We start from the raw sequence: 13,380 nt of genomic DNA on the forward strand, positions 1-13,380 counted from the left end.
ACAACCTGCTTCCAGGGTTGGTTGCAATGGTGCTTTCTGTTACTTTAAATCTGTTTTGAAAACAGGAATGAAATGTGCATTTCTTATCTTACAGCTAGACAATCACAAAGTCTATCAACATTGCACAGTGAACAGCAACAAAAGCTACCGAGTCTCTTGGACGCTAGGTTTCCCAACCATGCCCCTGGCTGCCAGTCAAACTCAGGATCCAGAAAGTGCTTAGTAGGGATCTGGCCCAAACAATCTGCCAGAGACAGGACTGCAGTTAGGCTTAAGACTACACCTTGTACAGCTCCACACCTTGTGGGCTATGGAGGTAAAAGAATGGGGGGGGGGGGGGGGGATGGGACACAAGAATTCACTTTTGGGACAAAACAGGCATAGACTTCTCTGCTCCAGACTTGAGTCTAAATTCTTACCCAAATACACATCATCATGTAAACAACATGGGTGAGTCTGGATTTGTGAACTAGATCCTCGTAATGCAGATTATTTTTTAACAAAATAATCATGCATTACTGTGGAACACATTTGTCATTCTGAGAGGCAGAAAAGAGAAAAATAAAGTAATCCCTACATAAACAGTCTGTAAACCACATTGTAATCTTGGAGACAAAAACCTATTGTTAAACAGAAGTGGTAAACTGCTGGAAGCATTTCAAGTGCAAGCAGAACATATACCATAGATTGGGGTTTTGTACCTTTAGAAGCCAAACACCTCATTCTAACTCAGTGAAAGAAATCACACACATCCCCAAGCAAGTAGCTCTTCTTAATTTTGTCCCAAAGTGCAGTCATGGAGCAAACGTTTTGTATGATGTTTCTGCAAGTGAGTGCTTTCTTGTGTTGCACAACATTCTCATTGGAGTGCTGGATTAATCCACAAGCAGGACAGGCATCTAGGTGGCTTGGGAAAACACCCTATTTCCAAATTAACTGAACTAGTCACAGAACTATCAAATCCATATTTTAGTGATACAAGAGCATTCATTCCGCAAAATAACATGGATACTAAGTAGAGAGTACTTGCTTTTGTAATAGGAAGCAGAAACCTTGATTTATAAACTTCTTTTCAAGCCAGAAAACCTTAAATCGGAAGTGAGAATTATTTTCTCAAATCAAGCTTTGGCATACAGAAGCTTCTTTAATGCCTCCAAAAACATAAATCCAACAAGCACTGAGATGTCTTGTAAGATACTTCATTAATAGCTATTAAGCCAAGACAACTTTTACTCTGATTTTTAGAGGATTCACAGCAAAACAAGGTATCAGAAGGCTTTTTATTTGGGGCTGGCATCTGCTCATTTTAGCCAGAGCCAAATTCTACCCCCAAGACCACTAGCATCTGCACTGGCACATTATGTACACTGTTGCTTTTTTGTTTGGTAGACTTTGTTCTGACACTGCACTTGCAGGAGCAGAAGAGTGGTTTCTTGTGAGGCCAAGCTCAGTGGTATCAGCACGCTGCCCTCTGCTGCAGATCCTATTATTTTGGCATCACTATTCACACACACCCCTAACAGAAGTATGCTAATAAGGGGCTCAATGAAAACCAAACAAAACTATCCTGCTAGAACTTCATGTGAAATACTGACCCAGGAAAAATAAAGTGTGTTTCTTCGATACACATCTGTCCACTTTGCACAGCAGATAGCAGGGGGCCTGCTGCAGGTGCTAAGGAGAGGAGTTTAAACCAAAGTTCATGTTGATAAATTGTAAGCATATCACGCCAGCCATCTGCACACACCTCGTCACATCTGCAAGTCATACAGAAGCTTCGCAAGTAGCCAAGTGAGATTTTACATACAGCTGAACAAACCCTTCCCTCTCCATCCCGGCTGGAATTTCAGATTCCTCTCTCTAGATCAGCTCTTAATGCTTGCCAAGAACCTCCCTTGTTTCCACCATATCCCATTTCAAGGCCATTCTTTCAGTCTTGAGATCCACAAGAAACTATACTCCCTAGCAGTATTTTCAACTTATTTCACCACTTCCTTCTTGTTATATATCTATATACACACACATTCCATTAAGACTTGCCACTTGAGGCTGCAAACTCAGATCTACCTGGAGAAGTTTGGGGACCAACATTAACACATCTCATAGCTCACTTCACTTATATCCAATCTCACAGTTCCTTCTTTCTGCAAAGAATTCAGTGCCCACTTCCACAGACTTAGATAAAAAAGCATCAGGATATGCGTGTGTTATTAACAATAAAACAGACAGTAAATGTAATAAGTTTATTTATAGTATTTAATGCATACAGACCTGAAAGAAACAAAGCACTTTAGCACACATTTAATATGATTCCTATTCACCAAAACACAAATTCAACGTTTAAACAATCTTAAATACATTTTTTTGAATAGGGACAAGTAATTTAAATCACATGCATGAGGGCATTGGTGAATTAACACCATAAAGCTGGAATCTCAAAGACTGACAGAAGTTTTTGTGGTTTTTTTCTTCACCCCCCCAGATTAAACGCCCCTTTAGATAAAAACCACCTAAATGAAGTTTAATTTTAGCCAACAGAATCCACTTTCAGATTATTTTGTTTTTCTTTTGCATAAGCCTGCGACTTTCACATAATCCACAAGCAAATAGCTCTATTCTGTAGACTAGAAATTATAAAAGACCATGTAATCAGCTGACAAAAGAACTGAAAACAACCCCAGAGGAAACGCAGAGCTGCTCTTGCAGGCTCACAATGTGCTGCTCTGTCAGCTTCCCACTCTTTCAGCAGATACTCCTGACATTTCTTGTGTCATTACTGGACTTTATGAATGGGGCCGTAGGATGTTTGCTGGTGAATAATCAGAAAAGGAAGGGGCATAGCATCACAGACAAGGGAGCTGCTTCACTGTCTGCTGGCCAGATCCAAGCAATTAGTTCACTGCTTTCTCCTACCACCAACCATGAATCACAGCTCAATATTGTATTAAAGGCCGAATTGTTGCCCATTTTTTAACAGGGATGCTTAAGAAATTAAGCTATCGTAACCTCAAATAAACTGCATATGGTTTGGTGAGTTTATTTAGTTCACATGTATCTAAATGTTTAGGTATTTACATAAAGTCTTATCAACCTCTTTGAGCCAAAAGCCTCAGCTGAAAGTCTCACCAAAGTTATCCCACAGAGGCTGCAGCTCTTCCCACTTCTGTTGTAGACAGAAATATTTAAGCACAGTCCCTGCCACTGAATTTCCCTGCTTCTGCTTTGCTTGCCCAGCCACACACTCATACAATGCAAGTTACACACAAGGGGAGGGAAAACCCTTGTGAAGAGATTATGTTTGCAAGTCTGAGAAGTACCAACACTGCTAGTTGCGTATCACAAAGAAGCATGAGGAACCCAGTCTAGGCATTCCTGTTGTCAGTAGCTCTTTTCGAGCCTTAGAGGAGGTTTCACCCTAATTTGAAAGAGATTTTTCAAAACAGAAGCTTTTCAAGTTTCTGGGGAACAGCCGCTTCTAACACAAAGAATCCCCCAGCAGCTAGAAAGGATGCAACATGAACATGAACCACAGCACCTGCACAGGAGATAAACCTCACAACTCACCCTGTCTACAAGAAGCATTTTAGCAGAGCTTAGACCCCCACAGGAGTCTCACTGTACAAGAAGTTTCCTTCTCCTTATAACACTTTTGCCTTCATTTTCACTAAGATTTAGAGTCCTATGATTACTACAGAACATTTTTGTAAGTAAATTTTAAGTTTAAATACTAGAATGATCAATGAAAGCATGAGCATAAGATCATAAAACTCATAATTCATGATGTCTCATGGAGTTACATAAGCTAAAAAGGAAAGTAATTCCATTTGCCATGTAATTGCTTGGCATCAGGAAATGGCAGAATTTGGTTGGACCAGGAATAATTTTAGTATGGACACACAATCATTACAGAATGTAAAAAAAAAAAAAAAAAAAGGCTATCAAATTCAGTATTATTTCCTCACTAAGTCAATGTATTTATTATATTGTAAAAATATACATACCTTATATGCATTCTTAAGTATGGAATATAGTTGCCCAGCTCACAAAAACATAGTTACATTAACAAGTTCATGGAAACTAGTATCAGCTGATCATGCTTTATGAGCAGAAAACAGCAAAGAAAACAGATATAAAACAAAAAGAAGCAGTATCAAAGAAAATTTAGACAATGCATTAACAAACCCAGTTCAGTCTTTTTATTTAGAGTCTGGCCTGTTTATTGTCTAGTTTAGCTGTTCAATCCTTCTAATTCAAGCTTTTTTCCCAACATAATTTAATATCTGCTTAATCAGAAATTATTTTTATTTTGCCTATCTGCTTCTGAGATATCTGTGATCTGAAGAGACATGCCCTCAAACACTGAGATTCATATAGCAAGTGGATCTGAAAACTAAACTGATCCCATCACAAGCAAATTACTAGCTTTCTGACTGTGGAAGAAACTTCACTTAATCTGATGGCAAATAACATGCATTTCTTCAGCAATTCCTACTTTGACTAATCAGTCAGGCTGATGGATGTTTAGCACTTACCTTAATGCAGATTTTCGCTTTAGCTAACATTCATAGAAACAGAATCAATTACAAGCTGGAGATTACTGGGCTGATGGGCTTTCTATGCTATAGCAGTTGACCATGCAATTGGGTTTCTAAGTGACAGACACCACAGGATAGTCTCAGCTTGGAAAATCCTCCTTACTTTTCCACTTATCTAACTTATTCTTCATTCAGCACTTTAATTCCCATCCTTTTTCTTGTTTTCTGAGCCATCTGTGCAAAGTGCATGCATGCACATGTGCTTTGTTCCTTCCTGATGAAGAAATACCTGCATCTGGGTGCCTTCAGCACAGCAGGCCATCACCCACCAACATAGCCATCAGGACAATTACAGTATTATCTTCATGACCAATGAACGTTCAAATATGGAAGCACAGCATGAGGGAAGACTTGAAATGTGGAAACTACACAGAGGGCTGTTCGTCAACACAAAACAAAGCCTAGCAACACTCAAGAACATATGAGAAATCTTCACAATTAATGCATTTAATCAGCATGATCCCAAGCAGAAAAGCACTGTTGTAGCTAAATATTTTAAAGAAGCAAATTTTCCTACTTCAATGGATTTGATTCCTCCCCTCACTCCATCCAACCTTTACCAAGCACTATATATTTACTGGCAATTATCATAGCTCTTTTTAACTTGTTTTTGCTTGTTTCTTTCCTAGGAAAACATTTGTAGAATTAAGAGTCCCCCCTTGTCTGCATTAGAAACACTTGGGCTTAAAATCAAACCTGCAACTCCCGTTCTCCAGCAAAGGCAGGAAAGGCCCAGCACTTTGCAGAATCAAGCCCAGCAACAAAGGTAATAATTTAACCAGTTCCAAAAGGTCTCATCAGTAGAGTAAATTAGTGTATTTAAGGGAGAAATCCTATAAAAATTTAAGTAGACAGCATACGAAAGTAGGACGGTTTTTCAACCAGCTGTCTCTAGCCCGGAGCTAGAGTCTCAATGTTTTTACAAAATAGTGATACTCCAGTTCACATCTGTTAGCTAGAATATTTACAGCTTTGTAATTATTAAAACTGTCTGAACTCCAGAGCTACAAGATGGATGGCTTGGATGGGGCAATCTGGCATAAGGTACAGAAATAAGGTACTTGCATCTAGTCAGGGTCTAAGTTAGCTTTGAAAAGCTGAAGAGCTACACAACTTGCATCTCATTTTTCACTGCCTCATCTACAACCATCACTGTGCCTGAACCACAGTTTCTTCCCCCACCACAGTTCCTTTAGTATTAGAAGTGAGCTGACATTACAGATTTTTCATCATCTCCAAATATGATGCTTCCAGAGTCTCTCTGCCCTACTTGTAGTCTGCTGTCACAAATCTTGTAGCTTTTAACCAGCTGGTGAACTTTGGCTGAAGTCAATTGAAAGCATCAGAATATTTTGAGAGACAGAATCCTCACCTGGGCCTTAACAGCATAGAGCTGTACTAGAAAACCAACCTGTGGGGCAACACAGCATTGATGAAACCACTCCAGCATCAACAAAAACACAATTCCTTCCAGCTAAGCACCTAAAAGCAGTGGTATGAATCATCCCCAAGAGGGGAGTGCCACTGACCTCAGCAAGAGCACAGAGCAGATCCCAGGGGTTTAGACACATGAATTTAAAAGATGTGGCGAGGCCAAGATCTTGGCCACTACACTGGGATGAGCTTTAAATAAAAAGCTCATGGACGTGCATGAAAACAGAGCTGTAGGGATAGAAAATGTTGGGACCTTTTTTTCCCCTGCCCTCCAAGAGAGAATTATCTAACTCACCAGTCTCTTCTGTTTTAATAACATCAGCAGCTCCTCATAAAGCAGACCTCCCACTGAAATGATGTGCAGCAGCAGAATTGGGGGGTGGGGGGCAATAAGAAACTACAACTGTTTTTCCACTAGTTCCTTTTATAGCAGATTTTCTCAGTGCATCGCCAGTTCTTTGACACACACCTGCTGGCAGGTTTGGGGTTACAACATGTCATGGTGGTGGGAAGGACTCGCACATAGGGGCCATGCCATAATGGGAGATGCCATTTTTTATACAGAAGATTCTGTAAGTGATGTTTGCATTAAAAAATGTTTACCCTTTGTGTGTTCCTCCCCAGGAACAACACAGATGTGGGTTCATTTTTTTTAAGACACACTTGGGTAAATGCAAACACATCTCTTTTGTAATCAGCCTTGGCTGACCCTGTTTAGCCTGAGGTCAACGACCAGTGGCATCTGACCTGCTGAAGTTAATGCAGCAGAACAATAGGAGAGGGTTGGTGAGGCCTTATCCTATTACCTTTTTGATACCAAATTAATTGTTTTTCTCCCTCTCAGTGGTTCTCTGACCTTTCAGCTATATGTGTTGCTGGCACAGAGTGATGGATTAAATTTAAGCAAGCACATTTCTTGACATTGTCTCACAGATTTAAAAGTTATTTAGGTCTTCCTTTCAGTACTAAGAGGTTTAACAATGTGTTTATGATTGCAACACCATTTGATAGTTAAAGATGACTGCAAATATTAATTAGCTTAGGGGTGCCAAAGACAAGAAAACTAAAGGAAGTTCACAGCAATTACCACCAATTAAAAAAAAAGCCACAAGTAACGTAGACATAGAGATGCCCCATAAGCCTAAAACTCTCGATGTCCAATATAAACTTGTTAGTGCTTTACTAATTGGCAAACCCCAAAACATTACCTGTAGAATAAATTAGTCAGACTGATTTTTCAAATGGAGAAATTACCTATGATACTTCATTGGATGATGAGAGTTTGCATGGAATAGATAAGGGTCCCTATCACAGCTTTGATTAATTTTTAGTTACCTAGTTGTTGGACCACTTTGCCAGATGGAATAAACTGAGATGACATGGTGGGGACTAAAAGGCAAACGAAATCAGGTTTCAGGGTTTCCCCTGCTATGCATCAGTTAAGGAAAGAATACTTGAAACCTGAATTACAAATCTGAAGTTCAAAGCATTAATATTTGCCTGTAGGTGATTATAAAACATCAAGATGCTAAGCCCAGATGCATGTTCTTCGCTTGGTTCACCTCTCTGTGGGCAAAGCAGGCTTCTCAGCTTCTCACAGTACACGACAGCAAAATGCAAATGTCACTTTCTGTGAGGTTATAACACCCACAGGAGTAAAAATAGTTTTCCTGCAGAGAGTGTTTTTCACCTGTGTTTGCTACCAAGCGCCAAATCAGCAGCCAGATGCAACTTGGATCAGTTTCTCTGACTTCATCTGAACTGCAGAAATGGATGTGAAACTCGTTTATATAATTCAAGTGATCTGGAAAATAACTGAACTCCATTCCCACTGTCCTTTAGCCTTCCTCCCCACTCGCTTTACACCCCCCCCAAAAAAGGAAATTGCGAAGTACAGTTCCCAGTAAGCAGTGGGAATTTAGTTCCCAGCTCCATCAATCCTCTGCACAGTCCAGTTATTATCTAGCTGAAGTAGCACTCCAATGTTAAGTATTTGCTTAACTATTTGAAAGATCACAGCCAAAGCATTTTTACTGAAGATATTTTTCAAACATGCAAGATTTTTCTTTAACTGGTGGGGTATATAATCCTACAGGAGCAATCTTAAGATAAAGAAAACACTTTTGACTGGGTATGTCACCAGGAGCCTGAAGAATTACACATTAGTCAATTGTACCTCTGAAAAATGTATTGATTTAGCCATTGTAACAAATGCAATTATTCTGATTTAAGCAATATTGGATCACAAGAACAGAACAGGATCAAGACAGAAAGTGTTAGACCAGTACCACTGAGTAACTTCACTTATTCAATGCAGTTTAAATATTCTCTTGATTCATCCTCTAAGCTTCAAATATGGATGATGAAGCACATATATTAGCAACATGAAGAGCAAATGATTTCCCATGACACCTCTGCCCAAAAGTGACAAAAAAGCTGCCATGGGGAGAAAATGGGAGAGAGATAGTAAAAGGCTAATCTTGTTGCAATGATTTATAGTTTATGGAGAAAAAAAAACCCACAAAAACAACTAAAAAAAAAAATACCCCTGTCTAAGCTTGCTTTATTTTTTCCAAAACATCCATACCTGCATTTAAATACTTCTCTTCAGTAAGAACGGAAACAGTAGCTGCAATTTCCAGGATAACAGTATACTTGATCTAAGACAAAGCAGAATTTAACAGAAATATATTCATAAAGTTCAGAATGGGACTAATTTGACTTCATAAGTAATAATAGCAAGCAGAATTTCACAAAGATCGGTGTGATCATCTTCACATTTCGATGCCTTTCTAGCTATTGAATAAATATGTGGACATACTTTTGGCTTCCACTGATTTTAGTACATGAATACTGCAGTTGAAATTGGTATTCTGACTTTGGAGAGTGATAACACTGGTTTAAGCTTAAACAACACACAGCTTACTGTTGCCAAAAGTTTCCAGAAAACAGCAGTCTTCAGTGCTTACATAATGCAATTGTCTATACTCCTGAACTACAATGTTATGGTTGTTCATTGTTACAAAGCAAAGATTTGCAAGAAGATGCCAAAAGTTACAAGAATTATGACAGGAGATTACACCTTTATCTCTTCTCATCAATGTTTGACAGCATCCAGCACAAGGTCTTTGAGTTCAGTACAATTTCATTTCCGGTGTAAAAATATGTGCTTCAAAGCCTGATGCATTTCAGTTAATTCCCCATGAGCTATTGATTTTGGTCTAGACATGGTGCAAATGGTCGACACATGACTAACTCATGCAAGTCTTCTTTTAAATAGACTGAGGAATTCATATACACTACTGGTGAAAGGACTAATTTTATCCTCATAAATAGAGGTAAACAAAACCAAGTTGCTTTGCTTCCCAAATTGGATTTGGGAAGCAACCTGACGCAAGTTTAGACTAGAGAAGACAACTGCAGCCTGCTTTTAGTAAAGCCCAGTATGGACTGGGAAGGGTGGTTGTTGTTAAAGTCCTTACAGAGTATTTCTTAACAAAACAAAAAATAAATAAAATAATAAAATAATAAAAAAGAAAACCACACAAACACTCCCGCCCCCCAAAACAGAGAGGACAGGAAACATGCTGGTAAAATTACAGTCAAAAAGTTGACATCACCATTACCACTATCCCAATTATACAATTTCCTAAACCATCAAGCAACTTATTAAATGTAACAGCTGAAAGCTTAAAGAGATGTCCATGTACTGTCAGATATACTTCTCTTCAGTGTCTAGCATCACACCCACCAGATTTCTATGTAATTTCTAGTTTGGACTCCATGAGAACAAGGCTTCACATAACCATTGCAGTCAACTGGTCAGCCAACAAATCAGCCCAGCAAGGCCACAGAAGCAACCACAAATTCACCCTTCTTTCTACAGCAAAGTGCTGCAAATTTTTGTCAGACAGTAAAGCCACCAGAGGCAACCTTACTTCCTTACTCAAAGAGTGAGGCTGTTCCTTGACTGCTAGGTGACATGAGACAAGGCACTGCACCCTTTAACAGCTCAGCATCTCCATCCATAAGAAGGGTGAAACCTTGTCACCTCCTTTACCAGTGGATCTCTTGAACATCTCAAAAATGAAGGGAGAAGTGTTATTAAACTGAGCACAATTTCAGTGAAATTATTGCCTTTTCCAGTTCCATTTTCAAACAGATATATCTGGTTGGCTTTGTTCATCCATCCTTTGCCAGTGCAATAAACCCCCTGCAAAATGTTCTGTGGAAGGTTTTGGTTAAATGTATTACTTCATTGCCATCTTTCACACTCTCACATGCTGCCACCAACTTGAGAGAGCACCAGACTTTGGGAAAAGGCTGCACAGACAGATACCCCCATGCACCATCCCAAACCTCATCCTTCATTTCAACTCAGTCCCTGTTCCTGCCAACTTGGCCTGTACAATTTTATTAAGATTGTGGCTCATTAAGCATTCAACAGCACTGCTCCTCACATGCTTGAATATAAGTCAGTACATCAGTGCTACCCTGCCTCCTTTGCCCTCAGCTTTCAATTAAATTTAGAATAGACTTTAGAAGTCCAACCTGAACATACATGGTTCAAAATGACCTTGTTATACTTTCCCTTACCTTCCTGATCAGGGCTCTTGTACTCCAGCTCAGGATTTAAAACGTAGAAACATGAATTTGCTCTAAGCTCCTATGGCAAACCAGAAGTCTCAAGCTGTTTAAAGTCTTTAAAAGTACGTCCAAAGCTAAAGTGTGCTCTGCAGAGAGATCTCGGGGCTAGGGGCCAGTAGCTTTCAGCAAGATATTTAAAACCTTCCTGCGAGTGAAATGTGTTTTTTTTTCTGATTTATTCCTGAAGACTTAGCACAGTAATAGCTACATTTTTGTTACAGCACTGCATTAGTCATTATTAAAGTCATTACAGAAGTTAGTAAGAACTCTGCTCTCTGATCATTAGTTTCCCACATTCCCAATGTCTCCACTAAAGCTCAGCCACGAACTGTCCTCCTCCAGCCCTTGCTGCTGGGAGAGGACACAGCCCAGGAGATGACCTGCGCTGCTGCTCCATAGCCCCGTTTTTCTTCCGCTGCTCAGTGTGGGAACACCAGGTGCTGTCAGGAATCTTACCAGCATTTACAAATGTTTGTAAGGTACAAATAAATAAAAAGCGCATCTCTAACCCCAGGCTGAAAGACAAAGATGGAAAACATTCCCCAACTGCATAAAACAGTAGACAAACAAGCCAAGGGTTATTAACATTGACATTTTCGGTATATAACCCAGACCCAGGAGTTTTTGTGAGCAACACAGCCATCTCTTACCATACACCTTTCTAGTACCTAGCATTAAGAGACTTTGCTGTCTACAGAGGGACCAGAACACACCTCCTTACATTATTCCTCATTTTTTACAAAGTTAACTTACTCCTTGTGTTATTTTTCAGAAGATTCCTGAGACTCCTAAAATCACTCACTGTTTCAGTGCTACCATTATACTTCTCTTTTCTTAGCAAGATGCAGTGCACTGGTTAAGAAGATATTTATTATCAAAGCAGAAAACTTTGTGTTATTCCACTTATAGTTATGACACAGCACTGCTATCCCAGATGAAGAGTACATGTTTTCTGAGCAAAGAATTAACTCTGCATCCATTTGAAGCTAAATACATTAACTGTTTTCAAACTCAGCATGAACTTATCCATTAAATTCAATTGTTTCAAGAAAAATACTACCACATTTGCAGGTTACCCACACAGTACATTTACAACAACATTAAACAAATAAATGAACCACATATTACTGACCAGTACTATATCCCCATCCTCCTTCCAGAGCAGAGATTGTTTTCCTATTCTCCAGAAAATCAACAACAAGCTTTACAAATTATAAGGAAAAAAAAATACAAATTGCAATAAAAGCAAAAGCCTTACCTGAAGAGGAAGCAGCAGTGGTTGGGCATCAACCAGACCCACACTGAGGAACTGCAAGCAAGCAGGTGGAATGAATTTTCTACTAATAAAAACCACAACCAGGACCTATTGAGCTGAGCTAAGTAGGGTTTTCACTGTAGAAAACATTTTGCGGTTGCAGCTTTTGCTGATGTACCAATCAGCGAGGCCCAACATTTAACATCATAAGAACAAAATTCTACTACTTGTGCTCAAGATGTTACCACACATAATTAGAGGTTGTAACAGGACCATGCCCCACATTGAGTGGTGAATTGAAGTAATCCTAAATTCATTTTGTATCTGGGCAGTCTCAGTGCTATGACAGACACAGCTTGAGTGGCTCCAGCTGTGATAATGTCACCCATTATGTTCCCAGCTATCTGATGTTGCACCTTTGTTGGGAGCTGCCACCACTTGAGACAAAGGGCACCCCTATATGCTGCAGTTCAAACACCCCATATTGTGAAGAGTAGATTTAGATGAAGAAATATGGACAAGAATGGTCAGAGCATGAGGACATGTTTCAGCACCCAGCACACCCCACCAAAGAGTGACTTCCTTAAATGTGGTGGGTTGAAGGAAGTGGTCAAAGCTGCAGATACTGGTCTATGTAGTCAATAGCATTATAAAAACACCAGGAAGCTGACATCATGCATCCAAGTCTGCTGCTACAGGACAGCTCTGTTTTTGTATAAACTTAAAAACTAAACACCACTAGACAAGGCTTGATAAAAATTGGGGTATGAGGCACAAACCTCCTCTGTGCAGCAAAATGCTCTGCCCAGCACCCTCTGCCCTTGTCCTCCACCTCAAGTAATGGGATTGCTCAAACTTCAGGATAGCTGCTCTGAATTGATAAAGTTTAAGACAATGCTGAGGTTGTAACAAGGATTTATACTAGAAGCACCATGACAAATTTCCTCAGCTGGTAAAGCAGGGTTTCTTGGGTTTCTGCACCTGCAGAGGACGATCTGCAGGTGATCCTGTTGCTGGTCAAGGCCAGAAAAGATCTGATAGCCGTGGATGTGCTGCACATTTCTAAGACTTTGCTTATAAAAAGAAAGAAAAATAAAGTGGAGTGTTGTTTTTTTTCTTTAACAGCATTAAGTACTTCCTATAAATTCACAGCAAAAAAGTCAAGATTCATTTGGGCCACATCAAATGCATCTTGCCCATTCTGTGAGGACTGCAGGCTATATTTTTATTCCTACAGTACCACTAGTCTAAAACGTTAAAACTCGCAGAGCGTGGCATAAGAAAGCAGATTGAACCTGAGAGCTCTGCCAAGTGTAACATCAAATCTTACCGAAGAGTGAGGTTAGATAAAGCAGCAGATATGCGGTAAATTCTTGGTTGAAATAAAACACCAAACATTTCTCCTTGGCTAGCAACAGGTGAATTCACAGGATGGGTTTCCTTATTCAC

General features: G+C 39.6%; 1 long non-coding RNA gene across 1 annotated transcript in view; it reads right to left on the minus strand.

The window, feature by feature from the left end:
• Positions 1 to 12,760, minus strand: part of LOC136010906 (uncharacterized) — a 118,235-nt gene extending 105,475 nt beyond the window's left edge. The window contains exons 1-3 of the long non-coding RNA XR_010611056.1: positions 12,711 to 12,760; positions 11,935 to 11,985; positions 8,617 to 8,689 (exon numbers count right to left, since the gene is read on the minus strand). This is a non-coding gene — a long non-coding RNA (uncharacterized LOC136010906). The remainder of the gene's footprint in view (positions 1 to 8,616; positions 8,690 to 11,934; positions 11,986 to 12,710) is intronic.
• Positions 12,761 to 13,380: the final 620 nt, after the last annotated feature.

The sequence above is a fragment of the Lathamus discolor genome, chromosome 3, assembly GCF_037157495.1.
Source record: "Lathamus discolor isolate bLatDis1 chromosome 3, bLatDis1.hap1, whole genome shotgun sequence".
Classification (NCBI taxonomy): Eukaryota; Metazoa; Chordata; class Aves; order Psittaciformes; family Psittacidae; genus Lathamus; species Lathamus discolor.